The following is a 20,304-nucleotide window of genomic DNA, read 5'->3' on the forward strand; positions in this document are numbered from 1 at the left end:
ACTATTCGCTGATGACATTGCTATCCTGAGCGAAAGTGAAGAAGAATTAAATGATGTGCTGAACGGAATGAACAGTGTAATGAGTACACAGTATGGTTTGAGAGTAAATCGGAGAAAGACGAAGCCAATGAGAAGTAATAGAAATGAGAACAGCGAGAAACTTAACATGAAGATTGATGGTCACGAAGTCAATGAAGTTAAGGAATTCTGCTACCTAGGCAGTAAAATAACCAATGACGGACGGAGCAAGGAGGACATCAAAAGCAGACTCGCTATGGCAAAAAAGGCATTTCTGGCCAAGAGAAGTCTACTAATATCAAATACCGGCGTTAATTTGAGGAAGAAATTTCTGAGGATGTACGTCTGGAGTACAGCGTTGTATGGTAGTAAAACATGGACTGTGGGAAAACCAGAACAGAAGAGAATCGAAGCATTTGAGATGTGGTGCTATAGACGAATGTTGAAAATTAGGTGGACTGGTAAGGTAAGGAATGAGGAGGTTCTACGCAGAATCGGAGAGGAAAGGAATATGTGGAAAACACTGATAAGGAGAAGGGACAGGATGATAGGACATCTGCTAAGACATGAGGGAATGACTTCCATGGTGCTAGAGGGAGCTGTAGAGGGCAAAAACTGTAGAGGAAGACAGAGATTGGAATACGTCAAGCAAATAATTGAGGACGTAGGTTGCAAGTGCTACTCTGAGATGAAGAGGTTAGTACAGGAAAGGAATTCGTGGCGGGCCGCATCAAACCAGTCAGTAGACTGATGAAAAAAAAAAAATCACCTAAATCGGGTGAAAATTTAATTACACGTCAGTTCTAGTATAATATATTTGTCCAATGAATACCCGTATATCATCTGCATTTCTGCTTAGTGTAGCAATTTTAATGGCCAGTAATGTATATTTTCCAGAAAAAGAACCTCTAGTTCTCTTGGAAGAATTGCCTTGTCTACGACATACGACTCTGTGAAGGTCAGTCCATTACAAGAATGTTATTGTCGTGTAGCCACCCCGCCACAGGCCGTGCATTATGAGCAGGTGCTCGATCGTGTTGAAAGATTCATTCCCCATCCCCGAATTGCTCTTCAACAGTGTGAAGCAAGAAGGTGCTTAAAACATCAATGCTGTGTGGTAATGCCACGCAAAACAACAAGGGTGCAAGCCCCCTCAATGAAAAACACGACCACACCATAACACCACCGCCTCCGAATTTTACTGTTGGCACTACACACGCTGGCATACGAGGTGCATTCAGTTCTAAGGCCTCCGATTTTTTTTCTCCGGACTGGAAAGAGATATAAACATGCGCATTGTTTTAAAATGAGGCCGCGTTCATTGTCAATACGTCCCAGAGATGGCAGCACTGTACGGCAGATGGAATTTTACCGCCGCCGGCGGGAAATGAGAACTGTTTTAAGTACTTAAAATGGCGACGTTTTCGTTAGTTGAACAGCGTGCAATCATTCGTGTTCTGAATTTGCGTGGTGTGAAACCATTTGAAATTCATCGGCAGTTCAAGGAGACATGTGGTGATGGAGTTATGGACGTGTCGAAACTGCGTTCGTGAGTGCGACAGTTTAATGAAAGCAGAAAATCGTGTGACAACAAACCGAAACAACCTCGGGTTCGCACAAGCCGGTCTGACGACATGATCGAGAAAGTGGAGAGAATTGTTTTGGGGGATCGCCGAATGACTGTTGAACAGATCGCCTCCACAGTTGGCATTTCTGTGGGTTCTGTGCACACAATCCTGTATGACGACCTGAAAATGCGAAAAGTGTCATCCAGGTGGGTGCCACGAATGCTGACGGGCGACTACATGGCTGCCCGTGTGGCATGTTGCCAAGCAATGTTGACGCGCAACGACAGAATGAATGGGACTTTCTCTTCGTCGGTTGTGACAATGGATGAGATGTGGATGCCATTTTTCAATCCAGAAACAAAGCGCTAGTCAGCTCAATGGAAGCACAGAGATTCACCGCCACCAAAAAAATTTCGGGTAACCGCCAGTGGCGAATAAAATGATGGTGTCCACGATCTGGGACAGCGAGAGCGTAATCCTTACCCATTGCGTTCCAAAGGGCACTACGGCAACAGGTGCATCCTACGAAAATGTTTTGAAGAACAAATTCCTCCCTGCACTGCAACAGAAACGTCCGGGAAGGGCTGTGCGTGTGCTGTTTCACCAAGACAACGCACCCGCACATCCGGCTAACGTTACGCAACAGTTTCTTCGTGATAACAACTTTGAAGTGATTCCTCATGCTCCCTAGTCGCCTGACCTGACTCCTAGTGACTTTTGGCTTTTTCCAACAATGAAAGACACTCTCCGTGGCCGCACATTCACCAGCCGTGCTGCTATTGTTTCAGCGATTTTCCAGTGGTCAAAACAGACTACTAAAGAAGCCTTCGCCGCTGCCATGGAATCATGGCGTCATCATTGTGAAAAATGTGTACGTCTGCAGGGCGATTACGTCGAGACGTAACGCCAGTTTCATCGATTTCGGGTGAGTAGTTAATTAGAAAAAAATCTGAGGCCATAGAACTTGAATGCACCTCGTATGTGCCATGCGTGCCTCCCGCTGCCGTGACACAGGGCGGCCAGTGACTGCCGCTCAACCCAATTGCACTTGCAGCCTCTTACCAACGACTCCATCGTCCATCTACATCTACTTCTACATCTACATCCATACTCCGCAAGTGTGTGGCGGAGGGTACCTTGAGTACTTCTATCGCGTTTCCCTTCTATTCCAGTCTCGTACTGTTCGTGGAAAGAAAGATTGACGGTATGCCTCTGTGTGGGCTCTAATCTGATTTTATCCTCATGGTGTCTTCGCGAGATATATATAGGAGGCAGCAGTGTACTGCTTGACTCCTCGGTGAAGGTATGTTCTGGAAACTTCAACAAAAGCCCGTACCAAGGTACTGAGCGTCTCTATTGCAGAGTCTTCCACAGGAGTTTATCTATCATCTCCGTAACGCTTTCGCGATTACTAAATGATCCTGTAACGAAGCGCGCTGCTCTCCGTTGGATCTTCTCTATCTTTTAAAATTGTACGACAATGCGATAAGTATTGCAGTTAGAAATTGTGTATTTGTGTGTGTGTGTGTGTGTGTGTGGGGGGGGGGGGGGGGGGGTTGTTTTGAGAAAGCCTTAGTAGCGACGCGCAGATACGCGGAATTTTATCTGTCCAGTATTTGAGAATAAGAGCACTTAGTTACTTCCAACACACGTTCGCTAAACTGTTACGTCCTGGCACCTAGCAAAAAGTGATGAAAGGATAAAAGTTTAGCGTTACTCCATATTCGCTGATCATGCATTAAAACTTCAACATCCGACATTACGTTTTAATTTATTAGTTCTTTACTAATGACTATTCGCAAGGCAGTATGTACGTGCACCACTGAATGTAATTCCAAAATTATATCATTGTACGGTACGCAACCTAGTTAGGGAGATATGACGTCATGATCATTTATATGTGAGAAGAACTACATTCTGCTAAAATCGATCGCAGTAAAAAACTTGGACGTTTTAATTTATTACTTATTTACTTATTTACTACTAACTCTATAAAGAACGCACTATGCAGATAGTATCAACATATATCATTAAATTTACCTGCAAAATGATATCGTGTTACGACACATAGATCAGGAGATGTGACGTCATGAACAATGAGACCCTTAAAAAAGCAGTTCTGGCTTAAAATGGAGCGCAAATTATCGAAACCATGTTAATCCAGTGTTTTATAATGAGAGCATTTAGTGACTTCCAAGAAACTTTAAGCATGATTTTAAACCTTTACTAAACTTTTTTTCGCTTATATGCCTGAAGTCAAGTATTTAGCACATCAACGCATTTGTATTTAGACGTTTGAAGCTGTTTTGCACACAGGAAAAAAATTACAAATGTGTGTGAAATCCTATGGGACTTAACTGCTAAGGTAATCAGTCCCTGAGTTTTAAGACTACTTAACCTAAATTATCCTAAGGACAAACACACACACCCATGCCTGAGGGAGGACTCGAACCTCCGCCGGGACCAGTCGCACGGTCCATGACTGAAGCGCCCTAGACCGCTCGGCTAATCCCGCGCTGCACGTAGGAGTTCCATTCTTTAAAGAATCAGGCATTTACACGTATTTCGTATTAGTCCTGAAACATCCCGTTACGCGTAAACTTCTTTATAATACACTCTCAGAAACCAATACTGCCAATATGGGAAATGATTACAACATATATGAAGGGCTTATTTCAATAGTGGTACAAGTCCATTTCTGTTCATTTTTAAGATGGTTCAAATGGCTCTGAGCACTATGGGACTCAACTGCTGTGGTCATTAGTCCCCTAGAACTTAGAACTACTTAAACCTAACTAACCTAAGGACATCACACACATCCATGCCCGAGGCAGGATTTGAACCTGCGACCGTAGCAGTCGCACGGTTCCGGACTGCGCGCCTAGAACCGCGAGACCACCGCGGCCGGCCATTTTAAGATACAGAGTCCTAAAGTTAAAAGAGCGCTGAAAAATCTGCAGTTGAGATATCAGAAATATTTAAGCATATGGCTTCTTTCTAGAGATGAACCTTTCTTTCTGTTTGCTTGGATCATTAGTTTCAGAAGCACTATAATCAGAAAAGTGGAGGTAACGGACTTGTACCACTATTGAAATAAGCCATTCATATGTTGAAATGCATCTTTTACTTTCGATTGTTGCCCTTTTGTGCTTAATTACACTTTCTGCACAGCCCCACACGACATAAAGAGGTTACTACAGAAGATCCCAGACTCAATCGCCGATGCCGCGGCAGTCACCGCTGTTGTTTGTGGGTCCGCATCGCCAACCATCCATCACCAACTGTTCCCTCTTGACCCGGAAGTCCAAATTCTTTCATCCTTCCGCGGAGAGCCTTCGAGAGAAGCAACAGGGTGGAGTAATGGCCGACGCGAGCTTCGCGGCGGACGTTTCTCTGCGGACAGGTCACAGCGGATGACAGATGGCTTACTTTTATGGCCCGTAAACACAGGATATGTGGAGCCACTGTCGTCACCCCGCTACAAAAGAACGAGCCACAGGAAGCCCGCCACTGAGGAAGAGACGTCACTTTGCTGAGCCACGATGCGTTCTCCGCGGCGAACCTGAGCGCCAGCTAGATGCAGTAGCGGAACGTCTTACCCACTCGGTGGAAATGAATCACGCAGCGGGAGCATGTTTGCGAAGGTTGTCACGGGGCCCACAGACAACACCTCCGCTAAAAAGGGGAGGCCACGATGTTTGGGACGAGGATTTTCTTCAAGCTTCGTACACTACTAGTACTCCATTAGGACAACAAAACGTGTAGGCAGTAGCGCGTCCTTCTGAAGCGTTACTGAGAAAATCGCAAGATAATTTCGGTCGTCAAATATACAGGGTGTTACAAAAAGGTAAGGCCAAGCTTTCAGGAAACATTCCTCACACACAAGAAAAGAAAAGATGTTATGTGGACATGTGTCCGGAATCGCTTAATTTCCATGTTAGAGCTCATTTTAGTTTCGTCAGTATGTACTGTACTTCCTCGATTCAACGCCATGATTTCATACGGGACACTTTACCTGTGCTGCTAGAACATGTCCCTTTACAAGTACGGCACAACATGTGGTTCATGCACGACGGAGCTCCTACACATTTCAGTCGAAGTGTTCGTACGCTTCTCAACAACAAATTCTGTGACCGATGGATTGGTAGAGGCGGACCAATTTCATGGCCTCCACGCTCTCCTGACCTCAACCCTCTTGACTTTCATTTATGGGGGCATTTGAAAGCTCTTGTCTACGCACCCCCGGTACCAAATGTAGAGACTCTTCGTGCTAGTATTGTGGACGGCTGTGATACAATACACCATCCTCCAGGGCTGCATCAGCGCACCAGGGATTCGATGCGACGGAGGTTGGATGCATGTATCCTCGCTAACGGAGGACATTTTGAACATTTCCTGTAAGAAAGTGTTTGAAGTCACGCTGGTACGTTCTGTTGCTGTGTGTTTCCATTCCACGATTATTGTGATATGAAGAGAAGTAATAAAATGAGCTCTAACATGGCAAGTAAGCGTTTCCGGACACATGTCCACATAACATATTCATATTTTCTTTATTTGTGTGTGAGGAATGTTTCCTGAGAGTTTGTCCGTACCTTTTTGTAACATCCTGTACACCTGTGCGTCACCACGTTTACCGGGAAGCGGCGGTGGCAGCCGGCTGGGTAGCGTTTGAATGCTGGATCGCTGGAACCAGTCCCGTTCGCCAGCTCATTTTTTGTTTTTGTTTTTAACACAGTCATTTTCTTTACTATTTATATTACAATTGATATAATGGGAAAAATATGTGTAACAGGATGAACTTTTATTAAATTTACAATATTATGTGGCAGTCTACAAATTTTTATTATCACAAATAATATAATATTCATAACTATCGACTTGTAAGCGACGCAACGCATAAAGTGATACTGAAAATGTATGAGAAATCCCTTATACCTGGAAGGAGCCAGAAATTACTTGTTACCTCCAAGTTTTGACCGGCACAGACGGCTTTCGAAAGATGTACATTTAATCGTCGCTTTCGACATTACGATTACAATGGCAGGATGGTATTTTTCCTAAAAACATGGAAAATATAAAGTTAAACGGCACCTGCAGCATTGATTAATTGCTGTTTCCACATATGCAAGGTCTTTTGAGGCTCTCCGTGGAAAATAAACCTCGTTAACATTTTCAAAAATCTCTCTTTCAGCCGATAATTTGGAAGCAAACCATGCATAACGCAGCATTTACTTAAATATCGGCGCTAATAATTGGTCATGCAGTATCGAGTGTATTTTTAATAGCGTCTTCACGAGAAGCAATTTCTCGTTCTTCTTCGATTAAATACAAACAATTTTGAAGACGCGGACAAGCATTAATTTTCCGTATCAGTTTATGTGTTTGGTCGCTTACTAGTCGATAGTTATGAATATTATATTATTTGTTATAGTAAAACCATGGACCTTGCCATTGATGGGGACGCTTGCCTGCCTCAGCGATACAGATAGCCGTACCGAAGGTGCAACCACAACGGAGGGGTATCTGTTGAGAGGCCAGACAAACATGTGGTTCCTGACGAGGGGCACCACCAGCCTTTTCAGTAGTTGCAGGGGCAACAGTCTGGATGCTTGACTGATCTGGCCTTATAACTTAACCAAAACAGCCTTGCTGTTCTGGTACTGCGAACGGCTGAAAGCAAGGGGAAACTACAGCCGTAACTTTTCTCGAGGGCATGCAGCTTAATTGTATGATTAAATGATGATGGCGTTCTCTTGGGTAAAATATTCTGGAGGTAAAATAGTCCCCCATTCGGATCTCCGGGCGGGGACTACTCAAGAGGATGTCGTTATCAGGAGAAAGAAAACTGGCATTCTACGGATCGGAGCGTGGAATGTCAGATCCCTTAATTGGGCAGGTAGGTTAGAAAATTTAAAAAGGGAAATGGATAGGTTAAATTTAGATATAGTGGGAAGTTCGGTGGCAGGAGGTACAAGACTTCTGGCCAGGTGACTACAGGGCTATAAACACAAAATGAAATAGGGGCAATGCTGGAGTAGGTTTAATAATGAATAGGAAAATAGGAATGCGGGTAAGCTACTACAAACAACATAGTGAACGCATTATTGTGGCCAAGATAGATACGACGCCCACACCTACTACAGTAGTACAAGTTTATATGCCAACTAGCTCTGCAGATGACGAAGAAATTGAAGAAATGTATGATGAAATAAAGGAAATTATTCAGATAGTGAAGGGAGACGAAAATTTAATAGTCATAGGTGACTGGAATTCGAGTCTGCTTCACGTCTGCTGTGCAGCGAGCTACCTTAATTTAAGTATTATCTGTATTTTTCTTACTTGTCACTTCTTCTTCTGCGTGTTTTTGCTTTTAGGAAGCTTTAATAGTAGAGTGCTATTAAGTGTTCCATAGATCTCGTGTTTGTTTTGAATACAGTCAGAGTCCCTTTAGTCAGCCATAATGCCAGTAGTGTCAGTGTCGCCCTAACCGCCGTCTGCTTCACGTCTGCTGTGCAGCGAGCTACCTTAATTTAAGTATTATCTGTATTTTTCTTACTTGTCACTTCTTCTTCTGCGTGTTTTTGCTTTTAGGAAGCTTTAATAGTAGAGTGCTATTAAGTGTTCCATAGATCTCGTGTGTGTTTCGAATACAGTCAGAGAGTCCCTTTAGTCAGCCATAGTGCTCGTAGTGCTAGTGTTTGTTTTCAATACCGTCCAGAGACAGGTAGTGCTATTTTCCTTGTTTCTACAAGAAGTGGTTAGCAATCACAGTTTAGTCAATAATCAACCGCCTTTAGTGAATTAGCAGTCTAGTTAAAAGCTGATTAACACTCTATAGTAAATTGATTTCTTAGGATGGCTAGGATGTGTGGCTGCTGTGTACGGACGCAGGAGGAGCTGGCCACTCTTCGCGAACAGCTGAGCGTGTTGATGGCTGCGGTCAGCCGTCTTCAGGCTGCTGCCTCGGAGTGTAGCGGCAGTGGGGAGTCTGGTGCGTCGCATGGTGCACCCCAGGTGTTAGATGCTTCACCCACTGTCCCTGCTGTCGAGACATCTTCGCGGGTACCGGGCGCGGTTGGGCCACCCTCTCCCCAAGGGGAGTGGCGGGTTCAGCGGCATTCGCGGCGCACGAGGCGGAGGGTCAATGTGGAGGCTGGCCGTGTGGCATCGCCCGCTCTGCCTGTGAGTGGACATGTGGCTGCTCCTTCAGCAAGGTCCGAGCAGGCACACGGGGGGAGGGGTTTATTAGTTATTGGGAGCTCCAACGTTAGGCGGGTGATGGAGCCCCTTAGGGAAATAGCGGAAAGGTCGGGGAAGAAGGCCAGTGTTCACTCTGTCTGCTTGCCGGGGGGTCTCATCCGAGATGTGGAGGAGGCCCTACCGGCGGCGATAGAGAGCACTGGGTGCACCCGACTGCAAATTGTTGCTCATGTCGGCACCTATGACTCTTGCCGTCTGGGTTCAGAGGTCATCCTCAGTTCGTACAGGCGGTTGGCGGAGTTGGTGAAGGTGGAAAGCCTCGCTCGCGGGGTGGAATCAGAGCTAACTATTTGTAGTATCGTTCCGAGAACCGATCGCGGTCCTCTGGTTTGGAGCCGAGTGGAAGGCTTAAACCAGAGGCTCAGACGATTCTGCGGAGAGCTGGGGTGCAAATTTCTCGACCTCCGCTATCGGGTGGAGAAATGTAGGGTCCCCCTGAATAGGTCAGGCGTGCACTACACGCCGGAAGCGGCTACGAGGGTAGCGGAGTACGTGTGGAGTGCACATGGGTTTTTTTTAGGTTAGAGAATTCCCTCCCTAGGCCCGACAAGACGCCTCCTGAGACGCGGCAAGGCAGGAGTAGGCAAAATGCAACAGGGAATAACAATCTTATTGTGCTAATAGTAAACTGCAGGAGCGTCTATAGAAAGGTCCCAGAACTGCTCTCATTAATAAACGGTCACAACGCCCATATAGTACTAGGAACAGAAAGTTGGCTGAAACCAGACGTAAACAGTAATGAAATCCTAAACTCTGATTGGAATGTATACCGCAGAGATAGGCTGGACAGTGAAGGGGGAGGCGTGTTTATAGCGATAAGAAGTGCAATAGTATCGAAGGAAATTGACGGAGATTCGAATTGTGAAATGATTTGGGTGAAGGTCACGGTTAAAGCAGGCTCAGACATGGTAATTGGATGTCTCTATAGGCCCCCGGGCTCAGCAGCTGTTGTGGCTCAGCACCTGAAGAACAATTTGGAAAATATTTCGAGTAGATTTCCCCACCATGTTATAGTTCTGGGTGGAGATTTTAATTTGCCGGATATAGACTGGGAGACTCAAACGTTCATAACGGGTGGCAGGGACAAAGAATCCAGTGAAATATTTTTAAGTGCTTTATCTGAAAACTACCTTGAGCAGTTAAACAGAAAACCGACTCGTGGCGATAATATATTAGACCTTCTGGTGACAAACAGACCCGAACTATTTGAATCAGTTAATGCAGAACAGGGAATCAGCGATCATAAAGCGGTTACTGCGTCGATGATTTCAGCCGTAAATAGAAATATTAAAAAAGGTAGGAAGATTTTTCTGTTTAGCAAAAGTGACAAAAAGCAGATTACAGAGTACCTGACGGCTCAACACAAAAGTTTTGTCTCAAGTGCAGATAGTGTTGAGGATCAGTGGACAAAGTTCAAAACCATGGTACAATACGCGTTAGATGAGTATGTGCCAAGCAAGATCGTAAGAGATGGAAAAGAGCCACCGTGGTACAACAACCGAGTTAGAAAACTGCTGCGGAAGCAAAGGGAACTTCACAGCAAACATAAACATAGCCAAAGCCTTGCAGACAAACAAAAATTACGCGAAGCGAAATGTAGTGTGAGGAGGGCTATGCGAGAGGCTTTCAATGAATTCGAAAGTAACGTTCTATGTACTGACTTGGCAGAAAATCCTAAGAAATTTTGGTCCTATGTCAAAGCGGTAGGTGGATCAAAACAAAATGTCCAGATACTCTGTGACCAAAATGGTACTGAAACAGAGGATGACAGACTAAAGGCCGAATTACTAAATGTCTTCTTCCAAAGCTGTTTCACAGAGGAAGACTGCACTGTGCTTCCTTCTCTAGATTGTCGCACAGTTGACAAAATGGTAGATATCGAAGTAGACGACAGAGGGATAGAGAAACAATTAAAATCGCTCAAAAGAGGAAAGGCCGCTGGTCCTGATGGGATACCAGTTCGATTTTACACAGAGTACGCGAAGGAACTTGCCCCCCTTCTTGCAGCGGTGTACCGTAGGTCTCTAGAAGAGCGAAGCGTTCCAAAGGATTGGAAAAGGGCACAGGTCATCCCCGTTCTCAAGAAGGGACGTCGAACAGATGTGCAGAACTATAGACCTATATCTCTAACGTCGATCAGTTGTAGAATTTTGGAACACGTATTATGTTCGAGTATAATGTCTTTTCTGGAGACTAGAAATCTACTCTGTAGGAATCAGCATGGGTTTCGAAAAAGACGATCGTGTGAAACCCAGCTCGCGCTATTCGTCCACGAGACTCAGAGGGCCTTAGACACGGGTTCACAGGTAGATGCCGTGTTTCTTGACTTCCGCAAGGCGTTTGACACAGTTCCCCATAGTCGTTTAATGAACAAAGTAAGAGCATACGGACTATCAGATCAATTGTGTGATTGGATTGAGGAGTTCCTAGATAACAGAACGCAGCACGTCATTCTCAATGGAGAGAAGTCTTCCGAAGTAAGAGTGATTTCAGGTGTGCCGCAGGGGAGTGTCATAGGACCGTTGCTATTCACAATATACATAAATGGCCTGGTGGATGACATCGGAAGTTCACTGAGGCTTTTTGCAGATGATGCTGTGGTGTATCGAGAGGTTGCAACAATGGAAAATTGTACTGAAATGCAGGAGGATCTGCAGCGAATTGACGCATGGTGCACGGAATGGCAATTGAATCTCAATGTAGCGAAGTGTAATGTGATGCGAATACATAGAAAGATAGGTCCCTTATCATTTAGCTACAAAATAGCAGGTCAGCAACTGGAAGCAGTTAATTCCATAAATTATCTGGGAGTACGCATTAGGAGTGATTTAAAATGGAATGATCATATAAAGTTGATCGTCGGTAAAGCAGATGCCAGACTGAGATTCATTGGAAGAATCCTAAGGAAATGCAATCCGACAACAAAGGAAGTAGGTTACAGTACGCTTGTTCGCCCAATGCTTGAATACTGCTCAGCAGTGTGGGATCCGCACCAGGTAGGGTTGATAGAAGAGATAGAGAAGATCCAACGGAGAGCAGCGCGCTTCGTTACAGGATCATTTAGTAATTGCGAAAGCGTTACGGAGATGATAGATAAACTCCAGTGGAAGACTGTGCAGGAGAGACGCTCAGTAGCTCGGTACGGGCTTTTGTTGAAGTTTCGAGAACATACCTTCACCGAAGAGTCAAGCAGTATATTGCTCCCTCCTACGTATATCTCGCGAAGAGACCATGAGGATAAAATCAGAGAGATTAGAGCCCACACAGAAGCATACCGACAGTCCTTCTTTCCACGTACAATACGAGACTGGAATAGAAGGGAGAACCGATAGAGGTACTCAGGGTACCCTCCGCCACACACCGTCAGGTGGCTTGCGGAGTACGGATGTAGATGTAGATGTAGATGTAGGTGATTATGGATTGGGGCTAAGAAATGAAAGAGGATGCCGCCTGGTAGAATTTTGCACAGAGCACAACTTAATCGTAGGTAACACTTGGTTCAAGAATCATAAAAGAAGGCTGTATACATGGAAGAATCCTGGAGATACTGACAGGTTTCAGATAGATTATATAATGATACGACAGAGATTTAGGAATCAGGTTTTAAATTGTAAGACATTTTCAGGGGCAGATGTGGACTCTGACCACAATCTATTGGTTATGACCTGTAGATTAAAACTGAAGAAACTGCAAAAAGGTGGGAATTTAAGGAGATGGGAGCTGGATAAACTAAAAGAACCAGAGGTTGTACAGAGTTTCAAGGAGAGCATAAGGGAACAATTGACAGGAATGGGGGAAAGAAATACAATGGAAGAAGAATGGGTAGATTTGAGGAATGAAGTAGTGAAGGCAGCAGAGAATCAAGTAGGTAAAAAGACGAGGGCTAGTAGAAATCCTTGGGTAACAGAAGAAATATTGAATTTAATTGATGAAAGGAGAAAATATAAAAATGCAGTAAATGAATCAGGCAAAAAGGAATACAAACGTCTCAAAAATGAGATCGACAGGAAGTGCAAAATGGCTAATCAGGGATGGCTAGAGGACAAATGTAAAGATGTAGAGGCTTAGCTCACTAGGGGTAAGATAGATACTGCACTGAAAGACCTGAGTGGAAACAAGGCCCCCCGGAGTGGAGAACATTCCATTGGAACTACTGACGGCCTTGGGAGAGCCAGTCCTGACAAAACTCTACCATCTGGTGAGCAAGATGTATGAGACAGGCGAAATACCCTCAGACTTCAAGAAGAATATAATAATTGCAATCCCAAAGAAAGCAGGTGTTGACAGATGTGAAAATTACCGAACTATCAGTTTAGTAAGTCGAAGCTGCAAAATACTAACGCGAATTCTTTACAGACGAATGGAAAAACTGGTCGAAGCCGACCTCGGGGAAGATCAGTTTGGATTCCGTAGAAACACTGGAACACGTGAGGCAATACTGACCCTATGACTTACCTTAGAAGCTACATTAAGGAAGGGCAAACCTAAGTTTCTAGCATTTGTAGACCTAGGGTAAGCTTTTGACCATGTTGACTGGAATACTCTCTTTCAAATTCAAAAGGTGGCAGGGGTAAAATACAGGGAGCGAAAGGCTATTTACAATTTGTACAGAAACCAGATTGCAGTTATAAGAGTCGAGCGGCATGAAAGGGATGCAGTGGTTGGGAAGGGAGTGAGACAGGGTTGTAGTCTCTCCCCGATGTTATTCAATCTGTATATTGAGCAAGCAGTGAAGGAAACAAAAGAAAATTTCGGAGTAGGTATTAAAATCCATGGAGAAGAAATAAAAACTTTGAGGTTCGCCGATGACATTGGAATTCTGTCAGAGGCAGCAAAGGACTTGGAAGAGCAGTTGAACGGAAAGGACAGTGTCTTGAATGGAGGATATAAGATGAACATCAACAAAAGCAAAACGAGGATAATGGAATGTAGTCGTATTAAGTTGGGTGATGCCGAGGGAATGAGATTAGGAAATGAGACACTTAAAGTAGTAAGGGAGTTTTGCTATTTGGGAAGCAAAATAACTGATGATGGTCGAAGTAGAGAGGATATAAAATGTAGACTGGCAATGCCAAGGAAAGCGTTTCTGAAGAAGAGAAATTTGTTAACATCGAGTATAGATTTAAGTGTCAGGAAGTCATTTCTGAAAGTATTTGTATGGATTGTAGCCATGTATGGAAGTGAATCATGGACGATAGATAGTTTGGACAAGAAGAGAATAGAAGCTTTCGAAATGTGGTGCTACAGAAGAATGCTGAAGATTAGGTGGGTAGATCACATAACTAATGAGGAGGTATTGAATAGGAATGTCCAGACAGACATAGAACCGAAACGAAAACATATATGTAATTGATTGTCTTAACTGGAATGACAGTACTGTCATTTGATTCATAACCGTCCAAACTCAAAGTCATTTGGAGCACACAAACGGATAACAAGAGATGCACAGGAACATAAATTAGTAGTCCTAGGAACTGGTTCTTTCGCCGAGCGAGCAGTTGTATATGATTGCTAAGTATGGAGCTAATGCATTAGCATACTCCCAAAGGAACCTTGTTGGTATAAGTCTGGACTAGTAGACTTGCTTTTATTAAGTGCTTTAAGTTGCTTCACTACTCTGAGGATATTTACTTCTACGTTACTCATGTTGGCAGTTTGACAACACGAGAGTCTTGACTCATGCGTGACATATTGGGATTCCGTTGTGAAGGAGATGGCTCAGACTAGAATAGACAGCAACAGTTTAAAAAAAAAAAGACCAGGAGTACACACCTAGTAGGACGTGGCGACCGGATTTGGATGTCGAAGCAACGACGGATGGTTGACGCTTGCGGGGAGGCGGAAGCAGCAGTTTCAAACGTGGCGCCGGCCCCCCGCGCGGGGCCAACGAGATGTACGGGCCGATCAATGTAGTTGTGACATCACACTAGCGGGCTTGTCCGCTACATTTCGGGAGCGCTTGGCTCCGTGTAGGGCACACAGGAAATCAATATTTAATTGAAAAGGTATACACTCAAGGTCTTCATTTTTTCAAAAGCAGTCAAGAATTATTAAACTCGTCTGAAACCGCTACTCGCTCTCCGCCGTGAGATCTGCAGTGCCACGTGCTGTGACGTGCGCGCCACAGTCCTCGGTCCAGCGGCAGGCCGGAGTTGCTGTGAGCTGCCCTACGCACCTTCCGCACACGCGTCGTTTTGGCCCTCCACGATAGGTGGCAGAGGTTGCAATCTGAAAACCGCGCCAGCTGCGGCGGTCAGTGGGTTTACTCCTGACAACGATGGCAGAGGTAGCCGTCGAAAGCTGTAGATCTTATTCGAACTGACGCGGCTTGAAAACCGAGATTTGTTCAGACATTTGGCCGATTTCACACGAGGAAGAACAACCATGAAACTGGAGGCAGGGCGAAGTGTGATGGGTGTAACCCAGGAGTGCACGGGGTGGCTTCCTAACAACAGTCACTGCTGTCCAAAGGAGAGGAGGCGGTCTATCACAGTCAACAACGGTGCCAGACGTCCGCTGCATCATGCGACAGACGCGAAGGGAACAGCGAGTGCAATCAATTTAAACAGGACAGCGAGGCGCGCAGTCTCACGACCCACAGCGTCATGGGACTGCCCGATGACCAGTACGTCGTATTCCAATGACACCAGCACGTCAGAGGCACTTTTTGCGAGATCACAGGGACTGGTCTAAAAAGGACTGGGTTCGCGTACTCTTCTTGAATCAGAGCACATTAAGCATGAGTAGTGATTCTCGACGTACTCTCATATAGCGAGAGGTAATGCATATCTGCATTCCCTTCACGTGTTTAAGCGAAGCATTATGCATATTTATGCGATCGGGAATACTCAGTAGCAGCCAGGCTACATGTACATTTAACAATTAAGCGTCAGCAAGGAGCATTAGTGATGAAATCATAGGAGGCAATGTTGTGCTACCTTAGTAGGGGCAAGATCCGACTATTCGGGAGTAGGATCTTACAATCTGAGACAGTGTTCCAAGACAAACTTCCGTCACAATGTCCGCAAACGTGACGTCAGATCCGCCTAGAAACAGCGATCTGAACGGCCATTGGCTGAAGGTTTGGATATATATATATATATATATATATATATATATATATATATATATATGTGTGTGTGTGTGTGTGTGTGTGTGTGTGTGTGTGTGTGTAGGAAACGAGAGAAGTGTCCCTTTCGGCTAAGGGAGAAAGGGAGATCTCTCTTGTCCTTCGGGAAGACAGGTCGAGTGAGTCGCGAGGAGCCACTCAAAACGCACGGTCGAGTAACCGGGGCGGCTTTAAAAGAATGGTCGCGAGTGCATATTTCAGATGTTAAACAAGATATAAAGTGAAGTTATTAGTTATATGAACGCCAAGTGTCGTAGGTAGTGTCTATCATAATGTAAAGTCAGAAAACTGTGTTAATGTATGTAACGGCTCGAATATAATGGCGTAGTCCAGAGCCACCATATTGCAAATACTTATTCTGTGACATGTGTGACAAAGCAATTTCTGCATTAAAACAAATATAGTTCAAACAATTCAAACGTTGTTGACAATTAACAACTGGCATCCCTAAACATTCCACCTCAGCAGGATCACCACCTACATGGAACCTGGCGACTGAGCGCTACTACTGTGCTACGAGGGACTTACCGAAGCAGCAAGACATCAGGTTAGTGATACCGCCCAGAGAAGTACTTCCCTCTCGCTACAATGTCAATGAGGGTGTTATATGCACTCAGAAACATGAGCGCACGTGGTTGTACCGCTGACCCAAGTGTTACTGTGTTGGGAGGCATAACGTGGCACGGACGTACTGACATCTGTATCTTTCAAAACGGTCATAGGTTATGCTATTGTGAGACTGTACGCCTTCTCCAATTGTGTCTTTTCAAGAGAGCAATTGCCCTTGACTTCATTTTTATGGACGACAATGCGCGACCGCACCTCTTGGAACGAGAGGATATTCGGCGAATGGACCGGCCTGCGCGTTCCTCCCCCCCCCCCCCCCCCCTCAAGTTTAATCCCACCTAGCACGCTTGGGTTGTGTCGGGGAGATGTGTCGCAGCACTTCCACACGCACCTGTCACTATCCTGCACTTGTCAACTGCGCTGGTGGAGGAGTGGAACACCCTACCACGAGAACTCCTTCACAAGCTTCTGGCCAGCATGGGAGTATGTCACAGAGCGTACGTTGCCGTATGTGGGTACCACACTCACGCTATTAAGAATTACGTTCCGAGTTTTGCAATCCCAAGGGGAATATCTCAATCGCACTGACTTCGGTGCCATTATACTCTTTGCTTAAAAGCGTCGTTTCTCTTTGCCCATTTCGTGGTTTCTCGACCCTGAAGAGCCAAAAATCTGATACACCTGCCAAATGCCGTGTAGGGCCCCGCGAGCAATCACAAGCATCGCAGCGTGACGTGGCATGTACTTGACTGATGTCAGAACAAGTGCTTCAGGGAACTGACACTATGAATCCTGCACGGCTGTCCGTAAATCCGTAAGAGTACGAGAGGGTGGAGATATCTTCCGAACAGCATGTTGGAAGGCATTCCAGATATCCTCAATAATGTTCATGTCTGGGGAGTTTGGTGGCCAGGGGAAGCGTTTAAACTCAGAAGAGTGTGATCAGACTGTATGCAGACGTACATGTCACCCGTCAGAGTTGTATCTAGGCGTATCAGGGGTGACATATCACTCCAATTGTACACGCCCCACACCATTACAGAGCCTCCACCAGCTTGAACAATCCCCTGCTGACATCCAGGATCAATGGATTCGTGAGGTTAACTCCATGCCCGTACACGTTCATCCGCTAGAAACGATTTAAAACGACGAAATATATCTCGGGTGAACAGTCTGGTGTGAGTATGCATAGGACACAATGTTTCGGCAATCGACCACGTTGCCGTCATCAGGTGACGTACATCAGCGCACCTGATGATGGCAACGTGGTCGATTGCCGAAATATTGTGTCCTATGCACAATCATACCAGGCTGTTCACCCGAGATTTATTTCGTCATAAAACACGCCTGGAGAAATTGAAGAATTACGATTTCAAACGAGACTCTTCGGAGCAGGCAACATGTTTCCAGTAATGAACCGTCCAATGTCGGTTTGACGGGCTCAGGCGAGACGTAAGGCTTTGTGTCGTTCAGTCATCAAGGATATACGAGAGGGACTTCGGCTCCGAAAGCCCATATCGATGATGTTTCGTTGAATGGTAAGTACACTGACACTTGTTGATGGCCCAACATTGAAATCTGCAGCAATTTGCTTAAGGAATGCACTTCTGTCACGCTGAACGATTCTCTTCAGTCGTCCTTGATCCCGTTCTCGCAGGATCTTTTTCCGGCCGCAGCCATGTCTGAGATTTGTTTTGTATCATACTGATATTCACGGTACACTCGTGAAGTGGTCGTACGCGAAAATCCCCACTTTAGTGGTACGTCGGAGATGCTGTGTTCCATCGTTCATGCGCCGACTGTAACACTACGTTCAAACTCACTCAAATATTGATAACCTGCCTATGTAGCACCAGAAACCGATCCTGATGTTTTATATATAGGGGTTGCCGACGGCAGCGCCGTATTCTGCCTGTTTACGTATCTCTCTATTTGAATATACATGCCTATACAAGTGCCTTTGGCGCTTCAGTGTATAAACGGTGGGAAATTTAGTGCACAGTGCTGCATGTCTGCCAACAACGATGGCTCTGACCAAGCCAGGCATCGGCTCGAACTGAGCAGCATAAACGACGCCGCACTCAGGAAGTTGATGAATGAGTTGTTCCTTTGCCTGTCCGACCTTTCCCTGAGCCGCGTTTGTGTGTTACTCGTACCAGTGGTGCGGTACCAGTTGGCCCTGGAGAGGGGAGGCAGTATATCGTATTCCTGCTGCTGCTAGGCTGGCTCGTTTGGAGACGTCCTGGAGCGAGTGTGTGACGGACTCGTCCGCAGCCTCCAGAAGAAATCCAGTCACTAATACAGCAATGCCCTCCTGTTCCTCTGTGTGCTCTCGGCGATGGAGGTCGTGATTTGCCGCATATTGCGACTTCCTTTACGTAAACTGTTACTTCAGAGTTGTCTCGCGCTGCCTCAGAGATTCACTCTCATTGCTCTCGATTAGGGGGTTGGCATGCCTTCTGGTGTGACCCTTCTGTAGAGCAGGCCCCTGAGCCTGGGAGGTCACAGATTGGCAGGGAAGTGGTTCACGATCCGCCTACGGCAGAGGCTGTTACTCCTTGCAGCCGGGTTACACTACGTATGCAGCCGCGCCGTACAGCGTCGCGCAAAATAACGAAGGATAAAGATTCAGTTGAGCCCGGTGGTGGCCTCCCGCTCGCGGGGACGTTGTTCACGATGGACTGGGCGACTGATGAAAGGGTCATGCTCCTCTGTTGTTTTTTCTGTGTTCTTTCTTTTGACTGATGGCACAGACGTAAACATTTTTGACAGATTAAAACTATGTGCCAGACTGAGACTCGAACTCGGGACCTTTGCCTATCGCAGGCAAGTGCTCTACCAACTGAGCTACCCAAGCACGACTCACGACCGGTCCTCACAGCTTCAGTTATGACAGTACCTCGTCTCGTACCTTCCAAACTTCACAGAAGCTCTTCTGCGAACGAGACGATGTACTGGCGGAATTGAAGCTGTGAAGACGAGTCGTGAGTCGTGCTTGGGTAGCCCAGTTGGTAGAGTGCTTGCCCGCGAAAGGCAAAGGTCCCGAGTTCGAGTCTCGGTCCGGCTCACAGTTTTAATCTGTCAGGAAGTTTGATATCAGCGCACACTCCACTGCACAGTGAAAATCTCATTCTGGATTTCTCACACTGGCTGCGCGGGATGGCCCTGCGGTGTAGGGCGTCCTGTCACGGTCCGTCGAGGTTCGAGTCCTCCCCCGGCCATGCGTGTGTGTGTTGTCCATAACGTAAGTTAGTTTAATTTCGATTAAATAGTAGTGTGTAGGCCTAGCGACCGATGACCTCAGCAGTTTGGTCCAGGACCTTACCACAAAAAAAAAATCTCCCACACTAAATGTCAGTCGTGGCATCAGAGATGTAACTTGGTTCGCCCAAGCAATTTATCTATGAATCCTATGCGGATATAGAGTTCCTGCAAGAAGTTCCCTGGATTTCGCACTGTTTTTAATGTGGTTCCAGAATTTTCGGGGGCAATGTCTTGCTTTTCGAGAAGGCAATCGCACTGCTAATGTACAGGTTCTTCACTCTGGAAGAGGAACAGGCTGTAGACTTTTTGACCTCACCTTGGTTGTCTTATATGGTCCGTCTCCTTCTGGTCACACTGTGGAACGTTCGTGTTTTTATAACGAGGAGATTATTTATCTTTTACGTAAGAGTCTTCGGCCTCTGTTGTTGGGTGGTGATTTTAACTGTTCTGCGTCCTGTTGACCAGTCTCCCCAATTTAAGTACTGTCGTCATTTAAAC

General features: G+C 45.7%; 1 protein-coding gene across 1 annotated transcript in view; it reads right to left on the minus strand.

Moving 5' to 3' along the window:
* The window catches only part of LOC126285033 (diacylglycerol lipase-alpha), a 591,792-nt gene that overhangs the window by 383,474 nt on the left and 188,014 nt on the right, over positions 1-20,304 (minus strand). The window lies entirely within an intron of this gene.

Source organism: Schistocerca gregaria, chromosome 8 (genome assembly GCF_023897955.1).
Source record: "Schistocerca gregaria isolate iqSchGreg1 chromosome 8, iqSchGreg1.2, whole genome shotgun sequence".
Lineage (NCBI taxonomy): Eukaryota > Metazoa > Arthropoda > Insecta > Orthoptera > Acrididae > Schistocerca > Schistocerca gregaria.